The 26,232-nt window shown below is 39.6% G+C and overlaps 1 long non-coding RNA gene across 1 annotated transcript; it reads left to right on the forward strand.

Moving 5' to 3' along the window:
- Positions 1 to 11: 11 nt before the first annotated feature.
- On the forward strand, positions 12 to 14,579 carry LOC122446648. Its single transcript, XR_006270952.1, has 3 exons — positions 12 to 320; positions 4,010 to 4,133; positions 14,459 to 14,579. It is a non-coding gene; the product is annotated as an uncharacterized LOC122446648 (long non-coding RNA).
- The last annotated feature ends 11,653 nt before the right edge of the window (positions 14,580 to 26,232 follow it).

The raw sequence follows: 26,232 nt of genomic DNA on the forward strand, positions 1-26,232 counted from the left end.
GAGGGCGCCCGGACAGGTCCGAGATGCGGCTGCTGTGGGAATTTTTGGTTTTCACTGTACCTCTTTGGTTTCCAGACTTGTATTAACACAATGCTTGTAATACCGAAGCTATGAATGGGGCGGGGTGGGGAGAGCAGTACGCGCATGGTTTTTGGTTCAAGTCACGTTTTATCACTACAAGTTCCATGCAATTTTGGAGTCCTGTCAAATCTATCGGAGGAATATTAAAAGTAAATCAGGGCTTCCTTTCGAGTCTCCAGGCTAAAGCAAGTCAGCTAATTGTCCACAATTGGCCTTCTGTGCTGCTGGTTACCCAAAAGGTAAGGATATGGCTCTGAAGTGGCATGGAGGTCATTGTCTTAGTGTGGTGGCGCTGGGACATGCAGAGTGTGGGCACATCGCCAGCTGAGGCATCCAGGTGTAGGAGAGTTATGTTAATGATTTCGGTACATCAGAACTAAGGCAGCACTCATTATTAGAGAAATGCAAATCAAAACCACAATGAGGTGTATTCTCAAACTGGTCAGAAAGACTATCATCAAAAAGATATAGACGATAAATGCTGGAGAGAGTGGAGAAAAGGGAAGCCTCTTACACTGTTGGTGGGAATGCAAACTGATACAACGACTATGGAGAACAGCATGGAGATTCCTTAAAAAAACTAGGACCAAAACTATCATTCAGTTCAGGTCCATTACTCAGTCCTGTCCGACTCTTTGCAAGCCCATGGACTGCAGCACGCCAGGCTTCCCTGTCCCTCACCAACTCCCGAAGCTTACTCAAACTCATGTCCATTGAGTCAGTGATGCCATCCAACCTTCTCATCCTCTGTCATCCCCTTCTCCTGCCTTCAGTCTTTCCTGGCATCAGATCAGTCACCATCTACAGTGATTTTGGAGCCCCCCAAAATAAAGTCTGTCACTGTATGCATTGTTTTCCCATCTACTTGCCATGATGTGATGGGACCAGATGCTATGGTCTCAGTTTTCTGAATGTTGAGTTTTAAGCCAGCTTTTTCACCCTGCTCTTTCACTTTCATCAAAGGACTCTTTAGTTCTTCTTCACTTTCTGCTATAAGGATGGTGTCATCGGCATAAATGAGGTTATTGATATTTCTCCCGGCAATCTTGATTCCTGCTTGTGCTTCATCCAGTCCAGCATTTCGCATGATATACTCTGCATATAAGTTAAATAAGCCAGGTGATAATATACAGCCTTGACATACTCTTTTCCCAATTTGTAACCAGTCCATTGTCCCATGTCCGATTCTAACTGTTGCTTCTTGACCTGCATACAGATTTCTCAGTGGGCAGGTTGGGTGGTCTGGTATTCCTATCTCTTGAAGAATTTTCCACAGTTTGTTGTGATCCACACAGTCAAAGGTTTTGGCATAGTCAATAAAGCAGAAGTAGATGTTTTTCTGGAACTCTCTTGCTTTTTTGATTATCCAGTGGATGTTGGCAATTTGATCTCTGGTTCCTCTGCATTTTTTAATCCAGCTTGAACATCTGGAAGTTTGTGGTTCATGTACTGTTGAAGCCTGACTTAGAGAATTTTGAGCATTAATTTGCTAGCGTGTGAGATGGGTGCAATTTTGTGGTAATTTGAACATTCTTTGGCATTGCCTTTCTTAGGGATTGGAATGAAAACTGACCTTTTCCAGTCCTGTGGCCACTGCTGAGTTTTCCCAATTGCTGGCATATTGAGTGCAGCACTTTCACAGCATCATCATTAAGAATTTGAAATAGCTCAACTGGAGTTCCATCACCTCCACTAGCTTTGTTTGTCATGATGCTTCCTAAGGCCACAGGATGTCTGGCTCTAGGTGAGTGTTCACACCATCATGGTTATCTGGGTCATGAATATCTCTTTTGTATAGTTTTTCTGTATATTCTTGCCACCTCTTCTTAATATCTTCTGCTTTTGTTAGGTCCATACAATTTCTGTCCTTTATTGTGCCCATCTTTACATAAAATGTTCCCTTGGTATCTCTAATTTCCTTGAAGAGATCTCTAGTCTTTCCCATTCTGCTGTTTCCCTCTATTTCTTTGTATAGATAACGGAGGAAGGCTTTCTTATCTTTCCTTGCTATTCCTTGGAACTCTGCATTCAGATTGGTGTATCTTTCCTTTTCTCCTTTACCTTTAGCTTCTCTTCTTTTCTTAGCTATTTGTAAGGCCACCTCAGACAACCATTTTGCCTTTTTACATTTCTTTTTCTGGGAGATGGTCTTGATCACTGCCTCCTGTACAATGTCATGAACCTCCTTCCATAGTTCTTCAGGCACTCTGTCTATCAGATCTAATCCCTTGAATCTATTTGTCACTTCCACTGTATAATCATAAGGGATTTGGTTTAGGTCAGACCTGAATGGTCTAGCGGTTTTCCCTGCTTTCTTCAATTTAAGTCTGAATTTGGCAATAAGGAGTTCATGCTCTGAGCCACAGTCAGCTCCCAGTCTTGTTTTTGCTGACTGTATAGAGCGTCTCCACCTTTGGCTGCAAAGAATATAATCAATCTGATTTCGGTATTGACCATCTGGTGATGTCCACGTGTAAAGTTGTCTCTTGTGTTGTTGGAAGAGAGTGTTTGCTATGACCAGTGCATTCTCTTGGCAAAACTCTGCTAGCCTTTTCCCTGCTTCATTTTGTACTCCAAGGCCAAACTTGTCTGTTTCTCCAGGTATCTCTTGACTTCCTACTTTTGCATTCCAGTCCCCTATGATGAGAAGGACATCTTTTTTGGGTGTTAGTTCTAGAAGGTCTTGTAGGTCTTCATAGAAACATTCAAATTCAGCTTCTTCAGTTTTAGTGATTGGAACATAGACTTGGATTACTGTGATATTGAATGATTTGCCTTAGGAACGTACGTACAGAGATCATTGTCATTTTTGAGACTGCACCCAAGTACTACATTTTGGACTCTTTTGTTGACTGTGATGGCTACTCCATTTCTTCTAAGGGATTCTTGCCCACAGTAGTAGATATAATGGTCATCTGAATTAAATTCACTCTTTCCAGTCCACTTTAGTTCACTGATTCCTAAAATGTCTATATTCACTCTTGCCATCTCCTGTTTGACCACTTCCAATTCTAGTTTTGGTATTTCCAAAACTACTACATGGCCCAGCATTCCCACTACTGGTCATATACTCTAAGGACATGGAATTGAAGAAGACACATGTACCCCAATGTTTCTTGCAATGCTACTTATAATGGAAAATGGAAGCAACCTAGATGTCTGTTGGTAGATGAATGGATAAGGAAGTTGTGGTACATATACACAATGGAATATTACTCAGCTATAAAAAGGAACACCATCTGAGTCCGTTCTGATGAGGTGGATAAACCTAGAGCTTATTATATAGACTGTCAGAAAGAGAAAGACAGCCATCATATATTAATGCATATATATGGAATCTTGAAAACTGCTACTGATGATGCTACATGAAGGGCAGCAAAGGAGACACAGGTATAAAGACAGACATTTGGCCTCAGTGGGGGAGGAGAGGATGGGATGATTTGGGAGAATAGCACTGAAACCTATACATTACCATATGTAAAATAGATAGCCAGTGTGAGTTTGATGTATGACACAGGGAACCCAAAGTAAGCATTCTTTGACAACCTGGCAGGATGGTGGGGGAGGGAGGTGGTGGGGGGTTCAGGAGGGAGGGACATGTGTATGCCTATGGCCAATTCATGGTGATGAATTCACATCACAATATTGTAAAGTAATTATCCTCCAATTAAAATAAATAAAATTGAAAAACTAATGTATCTACATAAATGCTGGGGTGAGGGAGACTTATAGTTCTAGCCTGGTTTCAAGGAGACATACTTCTAACCTCAAAAAGCTAGCCAGCTAGGTTGAAACCAAGGTCCACAAGTAGCCTTGAATGCCATAGCAAGGAATTTGGACTTTATTTGGTATAAATTATTTTGAGTTGTTACTGGGTAGGGAAGGTCAAAGAAGACCCTCTCTCACGGACTTCCATTCTTGGTTTCAGATTCCTCAGAAGAATCTGAGGTCTTACCTATGACAAAAACAAGTTAATTAAGGGAAGAAGACAAAGAGCACCTCAAGGGAGAGGTGGGCCAAGCCAACAGAGTCACTGGCACTGGAATGATGAGGTATGGCAATTTTTAAAACAGGGCTTTTATATACTCATTTAGGTGGGCATGGACTGACAGTTTTGATTGACAGTTGTAAGTTACATAACAACAGACTCTATTACCCATGTCTTTCCCATAATTCAGGCCGATATAATCAGATGTATGTATGTATGTATAGAATATTTATGAACCCTTAATGGGCTCCTGGCTGCTTAAGGTCACTTGTGTTGAGAACACAGCTGTGTACCAAGGGCACATGTGCAGAGTTGTAGATGCCCCTGTGGTTAGTTTGTATCCACTGTGTAGGTTCAGAGCTTGTGCTGGAGTTGGAAAAGTATGGTTATTTTGTAACATATTTGTGAGCTATCCTGGGGCAGCAGTGGGGTATGTCTGGGGTGGGATTTAGAGGTCAGGTTTCTTCCTTTTCTGCTAGGCCACCCTTTGTTGCTCATGCCTAACCTTCCAACTAACATTAATAAATGTGATTATATTGATGTTTGGAAACCTAGCAGTACAAATATCAATACAAAGGATGGATTCTACTAATAAGAAATTCAATTCAGTGCAATCTTTTCGGGAGGCTGTTGCAGTGGTCTAATGAAAGATAATTGTGACCAGAATGTGGTTAGGGTTGGTGCAGTTTAAAAGGAAATGACAGATATGAGACATTTGTGAGAGCAGAATTTTTAAATAGAACTTGATTAGAGAGAAGTTTATATTTCCAAAAAATAGCAAGGAGAGATAAGAAAGCCTTCCTCAATGATCAGTGCAAAGAAATAGAGGAAAACAATAGAATGGGAAAGACTAGAGATCTCTACAAAAAATTGGAGATACCAAGGGAACATTTCATGCAAAGATGGGCTCAATGAAGGACAAAAATGGTATGTACCTAACAGAAGCAGAAGATATTAAGAAGAGGTGGCAAGAATACATGGAAGAACTGTACAAAAAAGATCTTCACGACCCAGATAATCATGATGGTGTGATCACTCACCTAGAGCCAGACACCCTGGAATGTGACGTCAAGTGGGCCTTAGGAGGCATCACTACGAACAAAGCTAGTGGAAGTGATGGAATTCCAGTTGAGCCATCTCAAATCCTGAAAGATGATACTGTGAAAGAGCTGCTGCACTCAATATTCCAACAAACTTGGAAAACTCAGCAGTGGCCACAGGACTGGAAAAGGTCAGTTTTCATTCCAGTCCCTAAGAGAGGCAATGCCAAAGAATGCTCAAGCTACCACACAATTGCACTCATCTCACACGCTAGCAAAGCAATGCTCAAAATTCTCCAATCCAGGCTTCAACAATTCATGAACCATGAACTTCCAGACGTTCAAGCAGGTTTTAGAAAAGGCAGAGGAACCAAAGACCAAATTGCTAACATCCGTTGGATCACTGAAAAAGCAAGAGGGTTCTAGAAAAACATCTACTTCTGCTTTATTGACTTTGCTAAAACCTTTGACTGTGTGGATCACAGTAAACTGTGGAAAATTCCTCAAGAGATGGAAACACAAGACCACCTGACCTGCCTCCTGAGAAACCTGTATGCAGGTCAGGAAGCAACAGTTAGAACTGGACATGGAACAACAGACTGGTTCCAAACCGGAAAAAGAGTACGTCAAGGCTGTATATTGTCACCCCTCTTATCTAACTTATATGTAGAGTACATCATTCAAAATGCCAGGCTGGATGAAGCTGGAATCAAGATTGCCAGGAGAAATATCAATAACCTCATTTATGCAGATGGCACCACCCTTATGGCAGAAAGTGAAGACGAACTAATGAGCCTCTTGATGAAAGTGAAAGAGGAGAGTGAAAAAGTTGGCTTAAAGCTCAACGTTCAGAAAACAAAGATCATGGCATCTGGTCCCATCACTTCATGGCAAATAGATGGGAAAACTGGAATCAGTGGCAGACTTTATTTTTGGGGGCTCCAAAATCACTGCACATGGTGACTGCTGCCATGAAATTAAGACGCTTGCTCCTTGGAAGAAAAGTTATGACCATCCTAGACAGCATATTAAAAAGGAGAGACATTACTTTGTCAACAAAGGTCTGTCTAGTCTAGGCTATGGTTTTTCCAGTAGTCATGTATGGATGAGAGTTGAACTATAAAGAAAGCTGAGCTCAGAAGAATTGATGCTTTTGAACTGTGGTGTTGGAGAAGACTCTTGAGAGTCCCTTGGACTGCAAGGAGATCCTAAAGGATCCTTTAGGATCCATGCTAAAGGAAATCAGTCCTAATATTCATTGGAAGGACTGATGTTGAAGCTAAAACTCCAATATTTTGGCCACCTGATGTGAAGAGCTAACACATTGGAAAAGACCCTGATGTTGGAAAGATTGAAGGTGAGAGAAGGGGACAACAGAGGATGAGATGGTTGGATGGCATCACCAACTCAATGGACATGAGTTTTGAGTAAACTCCGGGAGTTGGCGATGGACAGGGAGGCCTGGTGCACTACAGTCCATGGGGTCAGGAAGAGTCGGACACGACTGAGTGACTGAAGTGAGTGTGAGTGAGACAAGTTACAGGTGAAAATTTTCTGCTATTAAGAGAGAAAATATTGAGGAGGTACAGATTTTTTTTTTTTTAATATTTATTTTTGGCTGAGAAGAGTCCTAGTTGGTGCATCAGGATCTTTCTTGCCTCATGCAGGGTCTTTCCTTCTGGGTTCACTCTAGTTGTAGCGTGGGCTCAGTAGTTGCTATCTGTGGCCTTAATTGTCTGTGGGATCTTGGTTCTCCAACTAGGGACTGAACTCCCCACCCTTGTATTGCAAGCCTTTCTTAACCACTGGACCACCAGGGAAGTCTCCCACAGAGTTGAATTTTAAAGATTACTTTGGGTTTGTTGGCTAGATAGAGTTTGAGATACCTGCCAGACTTTATGTATGTTCAGCTTGAGACAACTTTATAATTGATAGTTAAACTATATGACATTGAACACAGAAGAACCTTGTGAGACGCAAAGACAAGTTCAGGACTAGAGGGACTTGGTGCTTTAGCGTGAACTCATGGGGAGATTTCACTGCAGTGTGTTAATAGAAGACATGGCTCTTGGCCTTCAGAATCTTACTGTCTAAGAGGAAGCTTATCTAGTGACATGCTTAATAGATGGGTGACATGGAGCAATAAATCACAGCATGTTCACAAGTGAAAAGCGACGAGGTATTGAGCTCATGTATGCTAGACAAACAGTAGATAAAATTCCTCACTGAAGATACCTGTGGTATGTCTTTTGAGTAAGGTTAATAATGTGGAATATTCGCACTTAGTTTATAGACAAAGAAACCAGTGTTCCTCCTTCATAAGAACATTATTCCCAAAATGTATAAAGTTTCTACATGGATGATAAATACTCTACCCAGACACTTCTACACCACTGACATTACAATATAGAGTAAGATTTTTTCATTATAAATAATGTTAAATGTTGCAAGTAAATGTTGTTTGTTGCTGTTGTTTAGTCATTAAGTCATGTCTGACTCTTATATATGGAATCTAAAAAGAATGATACGAATAATTTAGAAAACAGAAATAACAGCCATAGAAAACAAACTTACAGTTACCAAAAAGGAATGAAATGAGGATGATAAATTTGGAATTTGGATTAACAGATACAGACTACTATATAAAATAGATAAACAACAGAGACTTACTGTATAGCACAGAGAACTGTATTCAATACCTTATAATAACCCATAATGAAAAAGAATCTGAAAATAAATATACATATATGTGTACCTGAAACTAACAAATCATTATTAAATCCACTATACTTAAATTTAAAAAGTGCCTGCTGTTTGGCAAATAATGAATAAAATAACATTTGTTTGAATAAGAATTTACTAAGTGCCAGGCACTGTTCTAAGAATTTTGTGAATATGAATTCACTTAATACTTACATTTATGAAGTTGACACTATAACTACCTCATTTTTTTGGATAAGGAAAATAATTCACAAACTGTTAAGAAACTAGTACATGATCACAGGGCCAGGATTTGAGCTGGGTAGTTTGCTACAGAATCCAGGCTCTAAGCTACTGCTCTGTGCTGTTTTTCTATTTGACTCTATGAACGTGGAAAAATTTTAAATGTCATAGCTAGGCCTTTGCTTAGGGCTTCCCTGGTGGTTCAGTGGTTAAAAATCTACCTGCCAATTCAAGGAGCTGTGGGTTTGATCCCTAGGTCAGGAAAATCCCCTGGAGTAGGAAATGGCTACCCACTGCAGTATTCTTGCCTGGGAAATTCATGGACAGGGGAGCCTAGAGGACTACAGTCCATGGAGTTGCAAAGAGTCAGACATGATTTAATAACTGTAATAACACTCTCTTTGACATACTCTACTGTTTGTAAAGATGACATAACTTTTGTGCTCAGAATGTGTGCAGTGTTTGAACATGGGTCTCCTGTCCTTTGTTTCGCTTTGTTTTCTCACCCCTTTCTATGAGCATAGATACTTTTGCATGGGGGGGCACCATAGCTTTTCCATCTTGCTGTCCTTAAATCAAGGACAGACTTACGATCAGAATCGTAGTTACCACTTCCCATATCATACACATGGAAAAGCTGCTGTCAGTAAGCACAAATAATCTAAGGAAATTCTATAATTTTTTTTGCAGTACCAAGGCTGTGTGTTGCCTTTTCAGTTTGTATGTTAAACTTGCCAGAATTTGATATGGGAAATTCCTTCACTTAAGGAGGACAGGTATTTACTTCCCTGGTGGTCCAGGGATTAAGACTTTGCCTTCCAATGCAGAGGGTGTGGGATTGATACCTAGCTGAGGAGCTAAGATCCACACACACTTTGGCCAAAAAGCCAAAACATAAAACAGAAGCAATATAGTAACAATTCAATAAAGACTTTGAAAATGGTCCACATAAAAAAAATCTTAAAAAAAAAAAAAGAAGGATAAAGAGGAAAACAGGCCAGTAGGTGGGAAGGGTTTAAGGGGGTTGGATTATAAGCAAAGAAATCACTAGTGATAAAGGGAATGAATGACTGAAACCCCACTCTTGAAAAATCTGTCTTCAGAAAGGAGTGGGCATTGGAAAGATGCAGCATCTTAAGCATTCAAGATGGTTGTTATTGTCTACTCACTAAGTTATGTCTGACTCTTGCAACTCCATAGATTGTAGCCCACCAGGCTCCTCTGTCCATGGGTTTTCCCAGGCAAGAATACTAGAGTGGGTTACCATTTTCTTCTCCAGGGGATCTTCCCAACCCAGGGATTGAACCCATGTCTCCTGCTTGCCAGGTGGATTCTTTACCACTACTGAGCCCCCTCAGAAGACCTTTGAAGATGGATGGGTTCATTAATAAGCTAAATAGTACACATGGTTGATTGGAATGGTTTGGTGAGACTTACATGCCAGTCCTTGGCAATTAGAAATGTGGCAGAGGTCAATGGGCATAGGAGTTCTGGGCACAGCAGTCCTGGATTAAAATATCGGCTTCTCCATTTCATAACCGAGTTCATCACCTGTGGGAGATTTCATCCCAGAATATCTCATACATTCTCAAGCTGTAGTGTGCATGTTAACACGCAAATTCTTGGGTTCTACTTCCAGGGGTTTTGATTTACTAAGTCTGAAAATGGGCCCATAGATAACACATTTGTAACTAGTGTCCAGATGATTCTGAGAACCATCACCCTAATTTCTAGCACATTGAGGACAGACGGATTACTTTTTGTGATGTTTGTAATAAGAAGAATGTTATTATCATCAAGCCAATAGAATAACAGAATGACTCATGCAATCAAAGCTCCCTCTCTCGTGCTCTCCAAGTAAAATGGAGGGAAAGAAATGGGTAGCCTTTAGTGATGAAGCATTGCTGTCAACATGCCCCAAGCCAAGAGAAGAAATACAGCAGCAGCAACAGCCCAACTTACAGATTGTAAGAAACCCCCTCAAGAGCCTGAACCCTAGATTGAAGACTCCAAGGCCGTTGTACTGATCCAGGCAAGACTGGCTATAGGTCTCTTAGCCTGGGTACCCTTTTTGCCTTCAGCAATAGGGAAGGGTTAAAAGACATAATTTAATTCATGAAGTCTTTCTTTCACGTGCAGATCAACGCTGTTGGGCCTTTTGACCTAGACCATCTTGTCAAGACTAACGTAAATAGCTACTCTTTTTAATGGAACTGGGTTTTAAGTTGGGTAAATGACTATCTGTATAATTTAGACTCCTCCAAGACAAAGGTGAATATAGTCAAAGCTATAGTTTTTCCAGTAGCCATGTACAGATATGAGAATTGGACCATAAAGAAAGGCTGACTGCTGAAGAATTGATGCTTTTGAACTGTAGTGCTAAAGAAGACTCTTGAGAGCCCCTTGGACTGCAAGGAGATCCAACCAGTCAATCCTAAAGGAAATCAATCCTGAATATTCATTGGAAGGACTGACGCTGAAGCTGAAGCTCTAATACTTTGGCCACATGATGCAAAGAGCTGACTCATTTGAGAAGTCCCTGGTGCTGGGAAGGATTGAGGTCAGGAGGAGAAGGGGGCAACAGAGGATGAGATGGTTAGATGGCATCACCGACTCAATGGACATGAATCTGAGCAAACTACTCTGGGAGACAGTGAAGGACAGGGAAGCCTGGTGTGCTATAGTCCGTGGGATCACAGAGCGTTGGATACAACTGAGCAACAACAAAAATGTAGCCAACTGTTGTTTCCATAGTTAGTAAGATACTTATCTTTTGAAATCTGGGAAGTAAACCAAGCCTTGATAACTTCATGAAGCAGCCCATCCTTCAGGAGATTCTGACCATAAATAAGCTGCTGCTGCTAAGTCACTTCAGTCATGTCCGACTCTGTATGATCCCATAGATGGCAGCCCACCAGGCTCCCCCGTCTAATTAGATACTAATATAACTATCTAGAAAGTTCCATTTCACAGTGTTAGGTAGAATAGGAAACAAGAGTCCAAAATGGCAGTGGCTAAAAGACATGGAAGGAAAAAGTCCACAAAAATAGAACAAAAGAAGGTCAAAGGGAGTTCTGAGGACTGGCGTGAGGACCTCAGAAACAGCACTCCATGCTAGCCCAATTTACATAGGGCAGGCCCAGAGGGGAGGAAAAAACATATAAAAAGAGAAGCCAAAGAGCCGGGGCTCTCTCTTCTCTTCTCAGTCGTTGGGTCGGCACTCCCTCACGCCTTGAGGATGTATTTTCCTGCTATTTTCTAAATAAAACTGAGCTGTAACACGGAGCTGTAACACTGGTCTGTCTAAGAGCTATAGCATGGTCTGTTCGAGACCCAAGAGCTGTGACATGTTCTGTCCAAGAGCTGTGATGCACTGAGGGCTTTAATGTCCGTCACTTCAAATCTTTGTTGTGATGAGACAGAACCGAGGAGATTACACTTGTCTGACAACAGTTCCTCTTCTATGTGCTTGCCACTGGATTAGGTCCTTTGCAGATTCTCTTTCTTTAACCCTCACAGCAACCCCATGAAATTATTGATGATAAAACTAACTTGGAGAAGTTAAAACATATACAAGTATGAATTTACACAACAATTAAGTTGAGAAGCTGGCACTAAAATTCAGTGTTGCTTCTCTGAGGGAGAAAGAAAAAGCTTATCTTCATCCCAATAAATCCTTTTTTAGCTCATTCATTTCTGCTCAAAGAGAGTATTAATATAACAGAAAACTGACACTATCCAATTCAGAAATGCATTTTGATACAGAGAAACAATTAAATAATACCACATGGAAACAAAGAGGCAAATGCAGGATGTGGTACATTACATAAGAAAACTGACCTTGTTTAATCGAGTCAAGGGCACAGAGAAAGGAGGAAGAGAAGGAGGCTGCTGCACAATATGGGTGGACCTAGAGATTCCCATACTTAGTGAAGTAAGTCAGACAGAGAAGGAGAAATATCTTATGACATCCCTTAAATGTAGAATCTAAGAAGACTTGATACAAATGAACTTATTTACAAAACAGATGCACAGACTTAGAGAATGGACTTAATGGTTATAGTGGCTAGGGAGGGCAGATGGCAGGGAGGTATAGTGAGGGAGTTGGGATGGACATGTACAAACTGCTATATTTATAATGGATAACCAACCTACTGTATAGCACAGGGCACTCTATTCAATGTTATGTGGCAGTCTGGGTGGGGGGAGTTTGGGGGGAGAATGAATACATGTGTATGTATGGTTGTGTCACGCTGCTGTGCACCTCAAACTATCTTTATCACAACATTGCTAATTGGCTACACTCCAATATAAAATAAAAAGTTGAAAAAGAGAGAGAAAGAAGGAGGCAGCTCAAAATTAAGAGTTTAAGAGACGTAACCACCAATGTCAAGAGTGGACCTTCTTTGGATTCTTATTTAAGCTATCTAAGAAATAGCATGTTTAACACAATAAGGGCAATTTGAATATAAATGTCTATCATTTAGATGAAACAAAAGAATGATTGTTAACATTGTGTGAATCTCATTAAGATTATTTAAGAAAATATTCCTGTGCATGAGAGATGCCAACTGAAGTTGTAGGAATCAAAGAATGATGCCTGGAACACTTCACAATGCCGCAGGATTTTTCTAAAAAATGAAATAGGCAAAGCAAATGTGCCAGTCTTGATCATTAGTGAATCTATGTGCGAAATGTATGTGGGGTCATTATTTTTGATACTTTTGTGTATGTTTTGAACCTTTTGTAATAAAAAAAAGTTAGTGAGTTCTGTTTCCCATGTTTCTTCAGATCAGCCCTGTGATCTATGAACCTCTGACAGTGTAGTGGTGGGTCTTCAGGACTGTAGGAATTAACCGTGATGTATAATAATGTTTCTGGGGGGAATTTCTTTTCCTTGCTGCAGTTGTGAGCTTCTGGACAGCTCAGAATTAAGTTCTGATGGCTGTCCCAAGTAGCACTTAAACTAAGGAGCATTTGTAAGTAGGTTATGTATAAATAGCAGGCTTCCTATTTATAGATCTTCAAGGCCAAACGTGTTTGCAATTCCTTCTGACCTTGCCTCATTTCTCAATGCCAGCTGCATAACTACAAGAAGAAATGCCCTCCCCACCTTTCCTGTGTATGTATATATTATATCTTAATTTACTGCTGGAACTTTCCACCAGCTATCAATATTTTAAGGTAACAAGCACAATTTACATTTAAAAGTTTATTTTTCCTTAAAATATGGATGTGTTTATCATGTCTTGAACTGGAACTTCAAAAGGGAAATTTCGCTCTGTAAGTAGGTGTATATGTATCAATCATAAAATGCTGAGTGCATAGTAACATTTCCAAATTTTATATAAAAACATGGGAACCTCTAAGACCAGATCCCAACCAACTTCTCACCTTTATTTCTGCCATCCAAATTGAGCCATTTACGGTTACTCTTTTATACACAAAGTTTCCTATTCTCAATGCTGGATTTACGGTCTGCTTTCCTTCTGCCTAGGATATTCTCTCTCCTTCTCCACAAGCCTCAAACTTGAGCTCTCTTTAAGTTTAACTCAAATACCATGTCCTTTTTGAAGTTCTCTTCTGGTGGTGCTGGCTGGATGTGATCTTTCTTTTCCCAAAGGCTGAATTTCTTTTGCAAACTCTTTCTGTCTTGGAGTGATCTTCTGACCCACATGAGTTGCTGACCCTCATTCCCCATAAGCTGCTCCATAATGGTCTTTCTTTTAGTGAACTTAGATCTTGTTTCTGTATATTGGACCTGGATATATTTGACATATGTCTAAATGGAGAATATAATTTTTTAAGGTTTTTAAAACAACATTTATTTCTTAAAAGTTAACATGTGCATAATAGGAAACCCAAAAACACAAGAAGCAAAGAACAGAGTCATTTATAAGCACAAGCAGTTGATGGTTTGATGTGTCCTTCTAGATCTCATTTGTGTATTTTCACAACGAAGCTTCTATTTTTATGTAATTAAGATCATACAGTTATGTATCATGCTCTTTCACACATCATGAATATTTACCATTTCAAAGTCCCAAAGATATGAGAATTTTTATAACCAAGCATATACTATATCTATATGACTTACTCATGCAGAGGACTAAGTCTGGAAAATATCCTGAGCTAAAAACTTAAAAAGCAAATATTTAAAAGAAAGCTCTGATTCCTCTCAATTTGCAGTGTTCTTTTGTATGGGATAGTGTTTTCTAGAAACCAAGGACAACCTCACAGAATGCGTGGACCTTTTCAAAGAGACCCTCCTGTGTTCAATTTGCCTTCGATTTTGAAGTCATGGTTGACTGAATCCAAGGCCCTAGGTTTTAAATGAAAGTAAACAGGATTAAGCACTCTCTCCCCATGCCAGTTTTCTGATACCTGGGCTTCTCTTTCTGAGCAGGTTTCCTTTCTGTCGAGGCACCGGGTGTGAACATTCTCTGAAGACTTCTCAGTGCCCACCAGACAGCAGGAGGGCCAGGACCCCTGCTGCAGCTGCAGCTGAGGCTGTAAATGATACCAGGCAAGTGTGAGCTCTGCCTTCTTTGAAAGGATTACTTTTAATGCATGCAACGACCTAAGGAAACTGTAATCCAGCCCAGCTAGAAACAGACTCCGTGTTCAGTTAGCTCAGATTTTCTTAAGTAACTCCTCCCTTTCATGGAAATGTCAGTCTTCTCCTTTGTTTCTCCACTCCCCACCTGCAAAGCCTGGCATATTAGGGAAATACTACTTGCCATAAATACCAAGAATTCAATATTTAAGTGTGACTACTCAGTTCATCTTCCCCAGGCCCCACATAAAGGGGCATGGTCACACCTCACACCCATGGCTACAGTCAAAAAAAAAAAAAAGAAGGAAAAGAACAAATGTCTGCTAGGACATGTAGAAATTAGAACCCTGTGCAGTGTGGGTGGGATTGTAAAATGGTGCAACCATTATGGAAAAGGGTATGGCAGTATTATATGGACTGAATTGTGTTCTCCCAAAATTTATATGTGGTAGACATAACCCCCAAAGTCACGGCTTGAGACAGGGCCTTTAAGGGGTAATTGATGTTAAATGATGTTGTTAAGGTAGAGCCAAAATCCAATAGGACTATTGTCCTTTTAAGAAAGAGACACCAGGAGTGTGTACACACAGACAAAAGCCCCCAAGAAGACACTGTGAGTATGTGGCCATTTGTAGGCCAAGGAGATAGGCCTCATTGTTACTGAGTCCAAGCTTGCTCTGGTTGCTGCACGATAGGTCAATAAATCCGAGAGACGAGGTGTTGAGGCAAGGAATATGATTTTACATGAAGAGCCATCTGACTGAGAAGATGGCAGACTAACGTCTTAAAATAGCCATCCTGTCGGGGCCTGGATGCCAGGTTCTTTTATGGATCAGAGATGGGGGAAATGAGGAAACAAAGCAAAAGCCCATTTAATATTTTGCAAATATATCCTAGAATGGCAGGCCTCAGGCAGGGGGATGTACTAGTAACTCAAGAATGTGACAGTCGGGAGGGAGGTGGGAGGGGGGATCAGGATGGGGAACACATGTGAATCCATGGCTGATTCATGTCAATGTGTGGCAAAAACCACTACAATATTGTAAAGTAATTAGCCTCCAACTAATAAAGAAAAAAAAAAATAATGTGACAGTCGTTCACAGGTGCTCAGGGTCAGAGTATCTCTCTGTAAACTAAACAAAGGCACTTTAGTTTAAGGGTCTTGCAGAGGGGGGCAGGGTTCCCTGATGCAGGCCATTATGTATGCTTAATAACAAAAGTGAGGAGAAAACAAAGCAAAACGAGGATTAAAGTGGACATGAGTTTGAACAAACTCCGGGAGACACTGAAGGACAGGGAAGCCTGGAATGCTGCAGTTCATGGGGTCTCAGAGAGTTGGCCACAGCTGAGCAACAGAACTGAACTGAAAGTCACAGAAACAGATCCAGTATGGTACTTGATACAGGAAAAATTGCCATGTGGCAAGACGTACGAGCCCTCCCATCCTCCGTGTCCCCACAGCGTGCAGAGTTCACTTACTATGATGCCTCATCCTAACCCTCCTGACCCACACTGGACCTCCATACTGCCTCCATTCTTTCCCTTTTTTTCTTTGTCTCACTCATAGCTCATTAGCTCTGCCGAGCCTTTAGATTTTTAGAGTAACTAACATTTAATTTGGGGGTGCTTATGAATGATGACTGTTATTATAGTTGCAGGAAGGGGTATACCTTCCAGAGCCCAAGAATGGACTCTTGTCTAACACTTGGAAATGAATTGTCCAAGGAGACACCCATGCTGACAAAGCAAGAGACTATTGGAAGGGATGCCCAGGTGGAGAGCAGGCGGGTCAGGGAAACCAGGAGAACGGCTCTGCCACATGGCTCACAATCTCAGGTTTTATGGTGATGGGATTAGTTCCCAGGTTGTCTTTGGCCAATCATTCTAACTCAGGGTCTTTCCTGGTGAGGCACGCATTGCTCAGCCAAGGTGGATGCTAGCAAGAAGGATTCTGGAAAGTAGTAGGACATGTGGTGTCTCCTTTTGACTTTTCCCAAATTCTTCTGGTTGGTGGTAGCTTGTCAGTTCTGTGTTCTTTACTAGGACTTCCTGTGATAAAATAACTCATGCAAATGGTTAATATGGTACCTGGCCAAGGTGGGCAGTTTCAATGTGTTTCCCTAACATTATTATTATGACTATTAAAATAGACCTACAAGGTACTTCAAAAAGATCTTCCAAAAGGAGTAAAAATACTGTTTCTCATTGACTAGAACATGCATTCAAAAAGTCTTCACCCTTGAAATTGCATTGTTAGTAAATGTTAATCTTGTCCCCCAAACCTAGATGCTTTTGCTTTGATTTCTGACTTCATGATTTTTCATAAAGAAAACTTTATGCTCCATTCTATGGGGCTCTTTTATATATGGGGCTTCTCAGGTGGCGCCAGTGGTAAAGAACCAGTCTGCCAATGTATGAGATGTAAGAGATGTGGGTTCAATCCCTGGGTTGGGAAGATTCCCCTGGAGGAGGGCACGGCAACCCACTCCAGTATTCTTGCCTGGAGACTCCCATGGACAGAGGAACCTGGTGGGCCAGGGTTGCACAGTCAGACACGACTGAAGTGACTTAGCATGCATGTTATACATATGTCATTATGAAAACTTTGGGCTTCCCTTGTGGCTTAGCTGGTAAAGAATCCGCCTGTAATGCGGGAGACCTGGGTTCGATCCCTGGGTTGGGAAGATCCCCTGAAGAAAGGAAAGGCTACCCACTCCAGTATTCTGACCTGGAGAATTCCATGAACTGTATAGTCCATGGCGTCACAAAGAGTCGGACACGACTGAACAACTTGCATTTTCACTTTCATGAAAACTTTGTTGTAAATTTGTTTTATAATTTATATTTCTCATGATCTTAGATTTTATGTTACAATAACGCCTAAAGCCTGATGACCTAAAGAGCATTAACTTAATCAATGTATACTTAGAGGGAAGGGGAAAGATATAATTTAGAATCTTTTTCTCCCTAAGTGTTACCAACTCAACTATAAAATGCTTAGTTGAATAAAAATCACAGTCTGAATTTACATTGATTGATGCTTACTTGGATAAAAACCAGGAAGCCTGAGTCCTTTTATATTGTCGTTTCTCTTAATGATTTAGTGTATATTGATAGATGGAATTGTCCCAAAGACTTTCCCCAAATAATAACTCTTTAGGTTTTAAGATATAAATGATAATCAATGCAAAAATCATTTAACTTGACACTTTTTGCATATTGAACGAGTATTTAGTACTCTGGAAAGACACCCTGGTAAAATCTAAATCTGTAAAGTGAACTTATTTGTGAAACCTGGGGGTTGTAAACATATAAAGAACTTCACATTTTATAATTGAATTTTTCTCCTTTATTTTAAATTCCCAGCTCCTTTCCTGTCATCTTCTGTTGATCAGAGCAGAAGGTTTCTGATGTGGGTTTCTGATCTGTGTGCAATATCACAGCCAGTGACAGTAGTTTGATGACTTTTTATTCTGAAATGAGGTCAGGTTCCATCATTATTTTGTAGGAGTGTTAGAAATAATAACAATAGTTTTTTGTTTGCTTGTTTATTTTATACATATGTGGAATAGATTCTGATTAATAGAACACCTGGGTGAAAAGGTACTTACATATTTAGTTTCGATGCATACATAAAAATTTTTAATTTCTTTAAAAATATTTAAAATTTTTACTGAAGTATAGTTGATTTACAATGCTGTGTTAGTTTCAGACATACAGCAAAGTGAAACAGTTATTCATACATACACACATATATATATAATTTCTTTTTCAGATTCATTTTTGTTATAGATTATTACGATATATTGAATATCTTATATATAATATAAGATATATAATCTGATATATGTATATACATATATATATATATGTCAGATATATATATCTGACCCACTACAGTGTTCTTAGATTGGTGCAAAAGTAATTGCGGGTTTGCATTCTTGAACTTTGCTGTTTGATATTGGAATACATTCTTAAATGTGCTTATGTTATGGATCATTTTGATACACACTTCTCACTTTATGTTTTTTGCTAATGACATTACTTGCTGCTTATTTTATATTTATTTTAGACTAGGGAAATGATGTTAGACAAAAAGCAAATTTGAGCGATTTTCTTATTTGAGTTCAAAATGGGTTGTAAAGCAGCAGAGACAACTCACATCAACAACTCATTTGGCCCAGGAACTGCTAATGAATGTACAGTGCAGTGGTGGTTTAAGAAGTTTTACAAAGGAGACAAGAACCTTGAAGATGAGGAGAATAGTGGCTGGCCATTGGAAGTTCAGTGACCAACTGAGAGGGTCATGGAAGCTGATTCTCTTATAACTACATGAGAAGTTGCCGAAGAACTCAACATCAACCATCCTAAGGCTGTTTGGAATAAATTGGAAAGGTGAAAAAGCTTGACAAGTGGGTGCCTCATGTGTGCTTAGTCGTGATGCCATGAACTGTAGCCCGCCAGGCTCCTCTGTCCATGGGATTCTCCAGGCAAGAATATTGGAGTGGGTTGCCATCCCCTCCTCCAGGGGAATCTTCCCAACCCAGGGATCTAATCCAGGTCTCCTGCATTGCAGGCAGATTCTTTACCATTTGAGCCACCAGATGACCACAAATTTAAAAAATCATTGTTCTGAAGTGTCATCTTCTCTTATTCTATGCAAAAACAGCAAACCATTTCTTTCTTTTTTGTTTTTTATTGAAGGATAATTGCTTTACAGAGTTTTGCTGTTTTCTGTCAAACCTCAGCATGAATCAGCCATAGGTATACACACTTCCCCTCCTGTTTGAACCTCCCTCCCGTCTCCCTCCCCACCCCACCCCTCTAGATTGATACAGAGCGCCTGTGTGAGTTTCCTGAGCCACACAGCAAATTCCCCTTGGCTGTCTATTTTACATATGGTGATGTAAGTTTCCATCTTACTCTTTCCATATATCTCACCCTCTCCCCCGCCAAGTCCATAAGTCTATTCTCTATGTCTGTTTCTCCATTGCTGCCCTGTAAGTAAATTCTTCAGTACCATTTTTATAGATTCTGTATATGTGCATTAGAATATGATATTTATCTTTCTCTTTCTGATTTACTTCACTCTGTATAATAGGTTCTAGGTTCATCCATCTCATTAGAACTGACTCAAATGTGTTCCTTTTTATGGCTGAGTAATATTCAATTGTGTATATGTACCACAACTTCTTTATCCATTCATCTGTCCATGGACATCTAGGTTGTTTCCATGTTCTAGCTATTGTAAATAGTGCTGCAGTGAACAATGGGATACATGTGTCTCTTTCAGTTTTGGTTTCCTCAGGTTATATGCCTAGCAGTGGGATTGCTGGGTCTTATGGTGGTTTTATTCCTAGTTTTTAAAGCAATCTCCATACCATCTTCCATAGTGGCTGTATCAATTTACATTCCCACCAACAGGGCAAGAGCATTCCCTTTTCTTCACACCCTGTCCAGCATTTATTGCTTGTAGACGTTTTGATGATGGCCATTCTGAGCAGTGTGAGGTGATATCTCATTGTAGTTTTGACTTGCATTTCTCTAATAATGAGCGATGTTGAGCATCTTTTCATGTGTTTGTTAGCCATCTGTATGTCTTCTTTAGAGAAATGTCTGTTTAGGTCTTTTTCCCACTTTTTGATTGGGTTGTTTTTCTGGTATTGAGTTATATGAGCTGCTTGTATATTTTGGAAATTAATCCTTTGTCAGTTGTTTCACTTGCTATTATTTTCTCCTATTCTGAGGGTTGTCTTTTCACCTTGCTTTCCTTTGCTGTGCAAACGTTTTTAAGTTTAATCAGGTCCCACTTGTTGACTTTGGTTTTTATTTCCATTACTCTAGGAGGTGGGTCATAGAGGATCTTGCTTTGATTTATGTCATTGCATGTTCTGCCTATGTTTTCCTCTAAGAGTTTTATAGTTTCTGGTCTTATATTTAGGTCTTTATCCATTTTGAGTTTATCTTTGTGTATGGTGTCAGGAAGTGTTCTAATGTCATTCTTTTACATGTAGCTATTCAGTTTTTCCAGGACCACATATTGAAGAGGCTATCTTTGCCCCATTGTATATTCTTGCCTCCTTTCTCAAAAATAACACACCCATAGGGGCATGGGTTTGTTTCTGGGCTTTCTATCTTGTTCCATTGGTCTACATTTCTGTTTTTGTGCCAGTACCATACTGTCTTGATAACTGTAGCTTGGGAGTAAAATCTGAAGTTGGGAAGGTTGACTTCTCCAGCTCCATTCTTCTTTTTCAAGACTGCTTTGGCTATTTGGGGTCTTTTGTGTTTCCATATGAATTGTGAAATTTTTTGTTCTAGTTCTGTGAAAAATGTCATTGGTAATTTGATAGGGATCACATTGAATCTGTAGATGGCATTTGGTAGTATAGTCATTTTCACAATATTGATTCTTTCTACCCAGGAACATGGAATATCTCTCCGTTTATGTAATCTTTGATTTCTTTCAATAGTGTCTTGTAATTTACTGTATACAGTCTTTCTGTCCTCTTAGGTAAGTTTATTCCTACATATTTAATTCTTTTTGTTGTAATGGTGAATGGGATTGACTCCTTAAATTCATTTTGATTTTCCATTGTTAGTATATAGAAATGCAAGTGATTTTTGTGTATTGATTTTGTATCCTGTAACTTTGCTAAATTCACTGATTAGCTCTGGTGATTTTCTGGTACTATCTTTAGGATTTTCTATGTACAGTATCATGTCATCTGCAAACAGTTAGAGCTTAACTTCTTCTTTTCTGATCTGGATTCCTTTTATTTCTTTTTCTTCTCTAATTGCTGGAAAATTCTATGGGAATACCAGACCACCTGACCTGCCTCTTTAGAAACCTGTATGGAGGTCAGGAAGCAGCAGTTAGAACTGGACATGGAACAACAGACTGGTTTCAAATAGGAAAAGGAGTACGTCAAGGCTGTATATTGTCACCCTGCTTATTTAACTTATATGCAGAGTACATCATGAGAAACGCGGGTCTGGAAGAAGCACAAGCTGGAATCAAGATTGCTGGGAGAAATATCAATAACCTCATATATGCAGATGACACACCCTTATGGCAGAATGTGAAGAGGAACTAAAAGGCCTCTTGATGAAAGTGAAAGAGGAGAGTGAAAAAGTTGGCTTAAAGCTTAACATTCAGAAAATTAAGATCATGGCGTCTGGTCCCATCACCTCATGGGAAATAGATGGGGAGACAGTGGAAACAGTGTCAGACTTTATTTTTTTGGGCTCCAAAATCACTGCAGATGATGACTGCAGCCATGAAATTAAAAGACGCTTACTCCTTGGAAGGAAAATTATGACCAACCTAGATAGCATATTAAAAAGCAGAGACATTGCTTTGCCAACAAAGGTCCGTCTGGTCAAGGCTATGGTTTTTCTAGTAGTCATGTATGGATGTGAGAGTTGGACTGTGAAGAAAGCTGAGTGCCAAAGAATTGATGCTTTTGAACTGTGGTGTTGGAGAAGACTCTTGAGAGTCCCTTGGACTGCAAGGAGATCTAACCTGTCCATTCTAAAGGAGTTAAGTCCTGGGTGTTCATTGGAAGGACTGATGCTGAAGCTGAAACTCCAATACTTTGGCCACCTGATGCGAAGAGTTGACTCGTTGGAAAAGACCCTGATGCTGGGAGGGATTGGGGGCAGGAGAAGAAGGGGACGCCAGAGGATGAGATGGCTGGATGGCATCACTGACTCGATGGGCATGAGTTTGAGTAGACTCTGGGAGTTTGTGATGGACAGGGAGGCCTGGCGTGCTGCGATTCATGGGGTCGCAAAGAGTCGGACACGACTGAGCGACTGAACTGAACTGAGTGTATATCTCTTAATCCCAAACTCCTAATTTATCTCTCTCCTCCGTTTTCCCTTTGAAAGAAAGTGAAAGTAAAAGTCACTCAGTTGTATCCAACTTTTTGCTACCTTATAGCCTGCGACGCTCTTCTGTCCATGGAATTCTCCAGGCAAGAATACTGGAGTGGATAGCTATTCTCTTCTCCAAGGGATCTTCCCAACCCAGGGATCGATCCCAGGTCTCCCACATTGCACACATATTCTTTACCAGCTGAGCTACAAGGGAAGCCATAAATTTGTTTTCTCTATCTATGAATCTGTTTCAGTTTTGTAAATAACATCATCTTTTAAAGAAATATGCCAGAATTATTATTCAAAAGGGCCATATCAATTTACATTCTTACCAGCTTCAGATAGTATCAATATTTTTATTTTTGGTAGTGCTGTAGATAAAAAATGGTATCTCATTTGTTTCTAATTTGCATTTTTCTGATTACTTAAGGAAACTAACAACATCTGGTTTGTTTATTATCTTTATCTACCCTTTTGACTATCTTTCTACAGGTTTTCTTTTTCCTATTAATTTATGGGAGTTTTTTATAAACATATATGTGTTTATGTGTATGTCTGCATGTGTGTGTTTGTAATATTTCCAGTTTGCAGATTATGTTTTAACTTTCTTTATAGTAAACTTTTATGGACATCTGTTCTCAATTAAAATATAATCACATTTATCATTCCTTATGTTTTTATTAGTGATCTCTATGTCTTGTATAATAAATCTTTACTCTGAGGTCATAGATATTTTATGCTGTATTTTCTTTTTAAATGTTTTAAGTGTTGACTTTTACACATGGTTATACCTAGAAGTGATTTTTGTGTTTAGCATAAAATAGAGGTCAAATTTTATTTCCTGATAGCTGGTTGTTCTAGTGCTATTTATGTAAAAGTCCATTCTTTTCCCCCAAAACTTGTAATGTTGTCTCTGTCATATATCATTTTATTGCACTCAAAGTTCTGTTTCTTGATTTTCTACCCTGTTTTGTAATTTATTTTTATCTATCATGTTGGTACCAATACTGTCTTAATTACTATAACTTCCTAAATTTTTTTTACTATCCAGTAGGGAAAATTCCATTTTTTTCCCTTCTTATTAGAATGCTTTCCTGGGATTTCCCTGGTGGTCCAGTGGCTAAGACTCCACACTCCCAATTCAGGGGCCTAGGTTCAATCCTTGATCAGGGAACTAGGTCCCACGTGGTGAACTAAGAGTTTACATGCCTCAACTAAGACCCAGTGCACCTAAATAAACAAATAAATGTTTCTTTAAGTGCCTTTTTTGATTTTGGGCTCCTCTTTTGAATAAATATTTCAGAGTTGATTTAAGTCCCTGGAAAAGCATTATGGAGATTTTTATTGGAGTTTCTGCATCAGCTTGGGAAGAAGTCATGACATCTCAACTTTACAGAATCTTGCCACTTAATAGCATGCCATATCTCTCCATTTATGTAGGCTTTCTTTAATGTCTCAATGATTCTCCATAAGTGCCTTTCACAGCTTTTCTCAGATATATTTCTAGGCACCCTATTTATTTGTTCCTATTATAAATATTAACACTTTCTTTTAATAAGTTGTGCTTTTAACTGTTGCCGATGTGTAGAAATCCAATTGGTTTTTGAATATTGATTTTATATCCAACAAGACTTGCTGAACTCTGTATTACTGGGCTTGTTAAACCTCCAATAAAATATGAAATAAATAGACAATTGTAGATATATAACAATAGTTCTATGAGATCATAGTCTTTTCAAAAAGGCAAAGATATTCCATCTGCCCACAAGCTAAGTAAAAAGAATAGTAATATTACAATACCACGAATGCATGTGTCTTCCCCCTTTTTACTTCCTCACAGTTCTCTCTTAACCTGGAATATTATTTCCCAGAGGCTATAAATTACAGAACCCTATAGAGGGCAAAGTAGAGCTCCCCCCTTGGGACTTGAGGTATATGCAACAGATTTCCTGTCTAGAATCATGGGAGAGCCAAACATATTAATTTTTTTTAACCATCTTATAGAATTTTTTCTTTTTTAAAAAAGTAAAATTAGAGGTAAGTATTTTACCATGAAAACTTAGGAAAGATAATTCTCCAGAGATAGAAAATTGTCTGGCAGAGTAAGAGTCCAAGATTGCATTTTACTTGTGGTTCCAGTATAGTTTTGCCTGGAGGCAGTGCTGACTCTCTGGTCCTTAGCTTTCTGGGGTACACACAGGACATAATAGCACACAAGATCATCTTACTTATGAAGATGATGTGAAAACCAATGACCTAAAGTTTGGAAAGGATTTCAATTCCCCAAGAAAGTGAGTACAATAAAAAAAAATTAGTGGCTATTATTACAACAATTATAATGATATATAATTTGGCAAAGGCTATGCCATAGACTCATAGATACTTACTAAATATTAATTGAATGAATTATTGAACAAATAAAAGATTCACATTTAGAAAACAATCTATCACATCGCCTTATTGTTTCCAAGATTCAAAAGTATCACATTTGTATTGCTGTTTTTAAAATAGATGTGCTTTCACACAACCTGCTTAGCACAATTTCTGAAATACTACCTTTGGGATTATGCTGTGAATTTGGGGGCCTTACCATTGGCTGAGCTAACAATAGCTGTTCTCCCTTTTTTTAAAAGTCTAAGTCTAAGCACACTTCAGTATATTATCCTTTATCTATCCACGCTAGGCTCCTGTTAATACCCAAGGAAAGCAACACTGGGTTTGCAGTCAGGGTCCTGCCATAGGTACTTGACCACATATGGGTAACAGAGTCAAGCATGGCCCAGAGAAGATGAGAAATGCATGATATTGGAGAAGGCATGACAAGGTTATCTAGCTGGTGTTCTGCAAGCTTATTAAATTTGGAAACTCTTGTTTATCATATGGAAAGATGTACTAACCCCCAGTGACAGCAGTTGTTATTTCACTTAAGAGGTCATATCATGAAGCACAGTGGTTGCCAAATGGAGTCCCTGAACAGCATCATCAGCATCATCACCTGGAAACTTGCTGGAGATGCAAATATTCCAGTTCCACCTGAGATCTGCCACATCAAATAGCATACGAGGGGGCAGTCCTCCGTGTGATACTGGTGCACGTCAAAGAGGAGAACACTGACATGGTGATCAGTATTGTGGACTCTGCAGTAAAACTGCCTAAATTTAAACCCTAGCTCTACCAACTCACTGTCTGGTTACTTTTTATGCCTTGGTTTCCTTACCTAAAAGAACTGGAGTAAAATAATAGTATTAACAATAGGGTTGTGATGAATTAATTCACATATGTGTGTGTTCAGTTGTCCAGTTGAAGGAGTCTTTTGGGCCTAGAAAAGAGAACAACAGTCTCAAAGGCCCCTTGCTGAATCATCTAACTTTGGAGAAAACAAAACAGAATTTTAGTTCCACCCTGATGCTCCAGGCCGGTTGCATCTATCTGGGACTTACCAACCCCTGTCCAGAAACCTTCCACCCCCTACACCTGCCCAGAAGACTTATCGCCCCCTGTCCGGGAACTTTGCACCCCCTACACCTGCCCAGAAGACTTATCACCCCCTGCCCAACTACAAATGTCATCTCAACAAAAGAATACTCAAAATATCCTGCCTGATTAACGTTTCCCTTATCGCTTCCACAAACCTCCCTATAAGTATGAAGCCTCCCTGATCCCTCTCAGCGCTCAGCCTGGTCATTAGGCCGACTGTCGCCCCTCCTTGCCTGAATAAAGGTAACCTACTTCTGTTGAGGTCG

The sequence above is a fragment of the Cervus canadensis genome, chromosome 8, assembly GCF_019320065.1.
Source record: "Cervus canadensis isolate Bull #8, Minnesota chromosome 8, ASM1932006v1, whole genome shotgun sequence".
In the NCBI taxonomy this organism is placed as follows: Eukaryota; Metazoa; Chordata; class Mammalia; order Artiodactyla; family Cervidae; genus Cervus; species Cervus canadensis.